Raw genomic sequence first — 8150 nt, 5'->3', positions numbered from 1 at the left:
AGGTGTCACATAAATAAAGTTACAACTTCCATCCACAAACATAAGCTTTAAATCGGGTTTAGCGTTTTAAAAAGCTCCCCCCGCTGTTGGTATTACTTCCTCAAAATCGAATGGTGCATTCTATATACAACTGAAATAAACTTAATATGTGAGGTTGCACGATTGCCCATTGGGAAAGGCTTCAATTTATATTGTGTGCCTTCCACGGAGACCGCACGGGGAGGGAGAGCTGCCTTATCAAAAGGTCGAGTGTTGCTTTTAGAACTACTAGCAGTAGAATAATTCGGTTTACCCCGCCTTTTGTTCGAAGAAGGTCAAGTTGAACTTATTATAATGAGTTAAATACCCAACGGTCAAGAAACTTTCGTGAAACGTCGGAATGCAAAAAAAAAAAAGAAACGGCGTAAGGTTTTCTTTTCACTTCTCATGGCCTCAGGTATAAATGCACCTCACGCCAAGAGAAAACATACAAACCCCAGACGCATCTCTGAGCTAAGTGGAGGAAAGAAACAAAATGTTCTTCTATTTACTTGCTCTGACTCTCGTCGTGGCTGGTATGTGCTTTGACTTAATATTTTCCTTTTGAATGCTTGCTAATTTGTGGAATGGTAGCTTGGCAGTGTGCTTAGTTATTATGCTCCTGGTAATAGGCAGTCGTTTATAGCCCACCTTACTATGGTAACTATGAATGAAATGTCTGTTCAAACTATATGCGGCCTAATTTCTTCGGTTCAAGCTTAGCACTTGAAGCATTCACACGTGATAGACGGCTCATTGCACTTGCCGCAATCTGCCTTCCTAGGTTTTGAACCTTTCTGACATCTAGTTAGGAAATAGCGTGACATACTTTAAGCCGTTGTGGGCAAGGCGGAGCCGCGATAAAGAAACGATTCATGCTTCAGAAGCAACGAGCGTGGCTCCACCTTTTCTCGTGTCTATACACCGGCCAAATCTCTCTTTGAAGTCTAAAATAACTTGCTTGAAAAAATTAGTAAAGCAGTTTTAAGGGCCTGAGCCTTTCACGGAAGAGTAGGTAGGATATTTCACGCTTACTCAGACAATTTCTTATTCCACCAAATATGCGCCCATGCTGGCTATAAGAAACGTGTTGTTTTCACTTGAAATGAAACGTGTTGCCTTCACTTGACAACCATCTAGAGAAAGCATGTACAGGCGTTTTTGGATCAAGTTTCACTGAAGTAGCTGCCCCAGTAATGTATGGAGTTTATGGCTTCGAGATACGCAGGCCAGCACCCCCTTTCCATCTCATAATTGCAGAAAACTAATTCAAATTGTTTACACGTTTAGCGGACCAATTTGCAGCACGCTTTTAGTGCCAGAGGACTTATAGCCGTACTCCCGGGTTTTCAGCGGTGTGTGTCCCTGCGTGTGAAGCTTCTCGGCAAGGTGTAACTTGGTGAGTAGACGCCTCAAACGCGCTGTGAGCAGGCGGTGGCGTCTACTTAGAAAGAAGTAGTTATGCGCCTTTCCTTTTCTCAAAACCAGCAGAAGGGTTTAGACTCCGTTGATTTTGAAGAAAAGCAAGGCTCATAACCGGCTTCCTGGGCAGTGAAGTCCATCTACAAAAACCGTGCTTTCGCACGATATATCGTGCTTAGCAATGCTAAACCCTGAGCCATGTTTTACAAAGCCGCTACGGTGGCAAAACGCAAAGAAGTTTTCGGGCAACAATATGGAATTCTATGCGCCAGCACAAAAACCTCACCACAGACGCAAAACCATCTACCAATTTTGAAGAGTCCGTCCCTACACACCATATATTCTCTCCGTGAGTGGGTTTTACTTGGAGGACGAAAGGCTCCAGATTACGAGAAAAAGAGAGTAGGTGCATAAATATTTCGATTACTTCCTCCACAAACATGTGCGTGCCCAAAAAGTCTATTTAGGATCTTATGGCAATAAACAGACGAGATTCGGCGCCACGTTCACATTTGTGAGCTTTTTTTTAAAAAAAACCTTGTCTTTTTCGAGCTTTAGTTACAATAAGCAGTGATTTTTAAATAATTATGTAAATATGCGTCCATAAGGCTCCGGCGGAATTCGAGTTGGAGGGTTGTCACGATAACGGCAGCATCGGCTGCGAAACACCATACGTCAACCAAGACGTGGCTTGATCACTTTTTTTTTCGCGAGGAATACCGTTATAAGCACATTTTTTTTTATAATGTTTTAAGGCGTATGAAAGCCGACTGAGGTAGCGTATGACAAAGAAACAGCGACATATTGTGCGAATTATAGATATACGGGCTATAAAAAATGACTGGCATGCACTTACCCTATCTATGCTGAATACGTATACGTTTAACCTACGTAATAGGAAGGGTTTAGCGGAAAGCAGAATCAAATGTAGCGGGGATCAGATGAAAAAAAGAAAGAAGTAGCGGTGGTCTACTCGACAGCTCTCCAAACCCTGGCCAATCCCCCACCGTGGGTATGTGCCATCGTAGTTGAGGCAACAAGAACAACACAACTTAGAAGACAGCGCTTTGATTCCCTTATCAGGCGAGGAAATTTTATTCTTCTTTCGGCTCTTGCTCTCGTTGGACGTACATTACCAACCTTACGTTACTCGCTTCGGACTAACAGTTGCACAATAAGGGGCGATTCGCAGAAGACGGACGGTTAACCTCGGTACATTTAGCTAGAGAAGGATTAAGAGTTGCGGCAACCCAATCCGTGTTTTGAAGAAATAACAATTCGTCGAAAAGGTTGAGTTTGGTTTGGTTTATGGGGGTTTAACGTCCCAAAGCGAGTCAGGCTAGGAGGGACGCCGTAGTGAAGGGCTCCGGAAATTTCAACCACCTGGGGTTCTTTAAAAAGCACTGACATCGCACAGCACACGGGCCTCTAGAATTTCGTGCCATAGAAATTCTACCGCCGCGGCAGCGATCGAACGCGCGCCTTTCGGGTCAGGAGCCGAGCAGCATAACCGCTGAGCCACCGCGGCGGCTTTTTCGTCGAAAAGGATAAAACATCGCTTAGGTTCTACAAATCATGAATTCGTAAATGGGGCACAATAACGCTGCAAGCACCTCGAACATTCAACAATGAGAAAAACAATTAAAATAGGTTTCTGGTGAAAGGAAATGGCGCAGTATCTGTCTCATATATCCTTGGACACCTGAACAGCGCCGTATGGGAAGGGGCGGCTGCGTTTTTATGGAGGAAAAACGCTAAGGCGCCCGTGTGCTGTGCGATGTCAGTGCACGTTAGAGATCCCCAGGTGGTCGAAATTATTCCGGAGCCCTCCACTACGGCACCTATTCTTCCTTTCTTCTTTCACTCCCTCCTTTTTCCCTTCCCTTACGGCGCGGTTCAGGTGTCCAACGATATATGAGACAGATACTGCGCCATTTCCTTCCCCCCCCAAAACCAATTATTATTATTATTATTATTATTATTATTATTATTATTATTATTATTATTATTATTATTATTATTATGGGAAGGGATAAAGGAGGGACTGATAGAAGAAAGGAAGAAAGAGGTGCCGAAGTGGAGGGCTCCGGAATAATTTCGACCACCTGGAGATCTTTAACGTGCACTGACATCGCACAGCACACGGGCGCCCTAGCGTTTTTCCTCCATAAAAACGCAGCCGCCGCGGTCGAGTTCGAACCCGGGAACTCCGGATCAGTAGCCGAGCGCCCTAAACACTGAGCCACCGCGGTCCAAATTATTCCGGAGCCCTGAAAATAATTTCCTTCATACTCTTTGGGTAACCCAGAGGCTGTTTTTCATAAAAAAATGAAGGAATGAGAACCCATTGTTTTATTTTTATGCAAAACAAATCACGATGTTGTCCGCCTTCAGAGGTTTAAACTCTGATACCGGATGTAAGTTGCAGGGCCCATACTTTAAATTTGTCACCTTTGCGTGTTTTGTATTGGCAACTGGCTTCATGTTGCGTGCTGGAAACTGGCAGACGACGTCTCGTAGATGTCACCTAGCCGATCGAGATAAGTGTATATGTGTTGCTCCCCTGTTGCTTTTGCTTTTATTTTTGTCTCGTTCGTACGAATTCCTACACGTAAACTTCAATGTGCATTTTAACTTGCGACACGATTGGATTGACTTCTATGCTGTAACTTTTGCTCAAGGCTATAGTATTTCAGATTGCAAACACTATTGTGAGCAAGGTCAAATGTGCGTTAATTGTGTATAAACTTCTCCTCTTAACAACCCAGCCAAGATAAACTATACATGCTTTTTAACACAAAGGGGTGCCTATAGATCACAAAAGAAGACAATATCGTTCTGAAAGAATCACCCAGAAAGTTCTGGCGTAACTTCAAAAACTAGAAACTGTGCAAGTTTCACTTCAAAGCGTAATGATTCAGTGCTCTTGATATGCCGTGTAAGAATGTAAACCAAAGCGATGTTGAAAGGTCAATGTAGATGAGCTACCAAGAATCCCATGCTTTGTGTTCTTTCCTTATGAGACAAGGGAGTCAAATTACGTTCTTTTTTCATTACCAAATCCGATTGTTTCAGCGCTGGGCGAAAAAGAGTGCCGGCCTTTTTTCATCGACGATTACAACGACTGCAGGGACGATGGCCGCCCAGTTGGGTACGGATACAATAAAGAGTATCGTAAATGCATACAATACGACTACTGCTCTGATCAAGGAGCCGAATCAATAATTTTTGGTACTCTGGAAGATTGCAAGAAAGCTTGTAATGGTAAGTTTCCAGTTACATTTCATAAACAATAACCCGAAATTTTGTTTGATATTTTGTAGCGCATCTGTCAACAGAGGCTTAAATATATGAATGTACGCAAGGCTTGAATAAACAGCAATCGTGTGAAACTTCGGAATATTAAGAGCAATGAATGTGAATTAGGGTTCGGACCATAATCAAACGTACGCAATGCTTTCAGGAGAAAACGGCGTAGGAGGTATCCAGTGTAAAGCCAACTCTTGTCATAAAGGACCATTGCTGTAACGAAGAACGGCGAACTGAAGATGTGCGCGGTGCGCAAACTCAGCATACTATGATCCAAGAAAAGGAGTAACTCAGGAACGGGCCAAATATTTGCAGAAAATAAAAATCTCGCGAATAGGTCCTTACCCTACAAGGGTATTATGTAAGGCCAGTGAGAGCACTGCTGTTTAAGGCAAAACCCTTATAAGTCGCAATATCAACGAAACCCGGCGTCCGATGCCCAAGAAAAGTGCTCTATAAAACCCCCAATGACATCATCAGCGAAAACGATAACGATGTTCTGAAGTTGGGGGCAATTAAATCATTTATCGTTAAACTGCGAGCGAGCACGTACACAGGTCATCGTATTTATTACACTGAAATTACATTACATTTACATGAACTATTTCATGGCCAACATTCTTGGGCCAAAAATTCGAATATTAGAACACCAATTGTGAGGCGCTGTTAGGAAAATATTGAAGGTAATGGTCGTTTCTTCCAAAGCGTAGAAAAATCTTTTTTTCAAGTTTTTCCTTAACTCGCACAGAGCAGTTAATACCCACATAATCAAGAAACAAATGAGGGACGTATTTGAGGATAGCAAAAATGCCAATAGCGAAAAAGAGCGAGCCTGCCGAGGACAGATCTGCTGATATAGTATATGTTGTGAAATTTTTCAATTTCTGAAAAAATGGCGTTCATAAACTTCTACTAGAAAAATGCTTTTGTCCAGAATTGTTTAGTACGCCTTAGATTTTAGGAAAACACACGAAATACATATAAAAAAGGCAGAGCAGCAGAGCCCAAGACGACAGGTAAGGCTGAGCACGCCACGTAGAGTTGCAATTCGATCCGGTTTAAAGTATGTCTGTTTATAAAGTTCCCCTCAGATGAAGAATCACTGGATAGAATTGAGATTTCGTCGAAACAAGTGGTTTACAGTGCCGGGTCGTCATTCTGGACTTCTATAAGCTATGCAGTTCAAAACAGTTGGTTTATGGAGAATAAAGGTGAAACTAGCGCATGTGCCCTCGTAGGTCTTTGTGCTAGTGATAGCTTTGTCATTAGAAAGGAAGAGAACTAAATATTAATAAAAATAATGCTTCTACCTTCAAAGCTTGAAAGTAGCATTACCTGCCCTCCGTAATTTTTTTCATGCAGAAGTCAGTATATCTAGATGCATAGAAAAAAAAAATGCAAACGGAGTGAACAACAGCCCAGAATTCAGTATAATCCGTACTACCCACTACAACTTGTTCTAACAGTGGAGCCGAGTTTGCGCTGAGGAAATACGCGATCTTTTTAGCTGCAGTAAGTCTAAGTTCCTAAGTGATGCTCTCGACGACACTGGGCGAAACGGTGCTCTGGCAAATGCAAGCTATTTGCCGTTGCCGCTGCGGGCCAATAATGAAAACTAAAAAAAAAACTTCTTTCTTCTAGTGAACGAGCAATCTGCGGCTACAATTTAGTGAAAATATTATTCCATAATCTCTACAAAAACTTGCAAAAACTACTTAATTCTTGTACTGGGGGTCATTTAAGGACACGGTATGATTCCTGTGATTAATCGGTTGTCAGTACTGTACACTGTCTGTCGACAATTAAATTTTCTTTACCAGGTGTTGCTGACAGAAGGATGACGATGTTATTACTTGGAACTTGAAAAATGCAAGCCGATTGTTTACTTCAGAAGCTGAGCTTCAGTGAAGCGCAATTCTTTAAGGCGTCTTGTTGCTGAGCACAAAGTAGTAGACTTATTATAAGTCAGCATTAGCAGTTTATCTATGACAGGAAAAATAACTCTGGATCTTGTCCTCAGTTCCGCTATCATTTGAGCGACCTCGTGCAGTGGAGTCTGTCTAGACGCCTCCGAATTGGTATTGCGCAGGAACTTGAATACTTGAGCTGGAATTATATGGTGCTTTCGTTCTTATGTTATCATGGAGGACAACAAATTTAAACCGGTATTGTAAATCTACATGACAGTAAACTGGGAGGTGTCCAAGTGTTGCTATTTCGGTACGTACGGTGTAGTTAAGGAAAGGTAAGGCGTGCTCCTGTTGTTCTTTTGTTTTTTTCCCGAGAACAATGCTTAAGAGATCGATGCTAGCTTTCTTGATAGATAGAAGCTTAAACTGCAATTTTTGTGCTTTTCTTCAGTGTATACATACTCTTCCGAGTGGCAGATTGGTGTGCGAGCTGGTGCTCGTTTTAATACCCCCTGTGTCAGGATTGCATAACACTGCTTTGCTTCAATGCCTTGACCACTTTTTTTAGTTATAGCGTCCATTTATATGTGATAATGTTTTCTTGCTTAGTCTGAAAAAGTAAATTTGGCTCATGTTCTTTACTGACAACTCTAGTACTGCATGGTAGGATCTCTAACTTTTGTGTGATGAGTCACGTGATTAGTTTTCTGAAGTGTACGAATGTGTGACTTTATGTTTCGAATAAATTGTTGGCAGTGTACGCTATTTTATCTACTGTCGCCTGTTTTTTTCCTTCGCGCCCTTCAACTGCATAATGTGTCCTTTCAGTTCCAGATGAACCAGAGCATGTGTTTCTGGACGATAAATAGGCCCAGCAAGAGCGAAAGTTATGCAAAAACCAGAACTTGCAGTGGAAGCCCAGCATAATGGAAAACAATAAAAATAATCCAAAAGCATACTACCAGTTTCGTCGCCTACCTTCAAAATGCAGACCTAAAATGCCATAATCATCATCATTATCGTCATCATCAAAAACATGACTACGCCCACTGCAGAGCAAAGGCCTCTTCCTTATCTCTCTAATTAATCCTGACCTTTGCCATCTGCGCCCACCGTATGCATCCAAACTTCTTAATCTTATTCGCCCACCTGACTTTCTGCCGCCGCCAGCTATACTTGCCTTCTCTTGGAATTCGCTCCGTTACCTCTAAGGACCAGTGGTTATCGTGCCTTTCCATTACATGCCCTGCCCCAGCCTATTCCTTCCTCTTGATTGTAAAAACAAATAAATAGGACTATTTTCTTCTGCAATAAGCGGGAAGGCATCAGCCTGTGGTAGACGGTCACTCAACAAGGAAGACTTGAAGCCAATGACGTGGAAAAGGGGCAAGAGACGGAAGGCGGAACATAAAGTAGGAAATAAGGCAGACGTTATCACTATGCTACACCGGACAATCTTGCAGCGAAGCACTTTTTTTTTTCAGGGCGATA

General features: G+C 42.4%; 1 long non-coding RNA gene across 1 annotated transcript; it reads left to right on the top strand.

Annotated features, from left to right (window-relative positions):
- Positions 1 to 450: 450 nt before the first annotated feature.
- LOC144135455 (uncharacterized) lies at positions 451 to 7617 on the top strand. Its single transcript, XR_013315505.1, has 3 exons — positions 451 to 554; positions 4516 to 4704; positions 7488 to 7617. It is a non-coding gene; the product is annotated as an uncharacterized LOC144135455 (long non-coding RNA).
- Positions 7618 to 8150: the final 533 nt, after the last annotated feature.

The sequence above is a fragment of the Amblyomma americanum genome, chromosome 5 (genome assembly GCF_052857255.1).
Source record: "Amblyomma americanum isolate KBUSLIRL-KWMA chromosome 5, ASM5285725v1, whole genome shotgun sequence".
Classification (NCBI taxonomy): domain Eukaryota; kingdom Metazoa; phylum Arthropoda; class Arachnida; order Ixodida; family Ixodidae; genus Amblyomma; species Amblyomma americanum.
The sequence above is the reverse complement of the archived record's forward strand: the minus strand, read 5'-3'. Positions and strand labels throughout refer to the sequence as shown.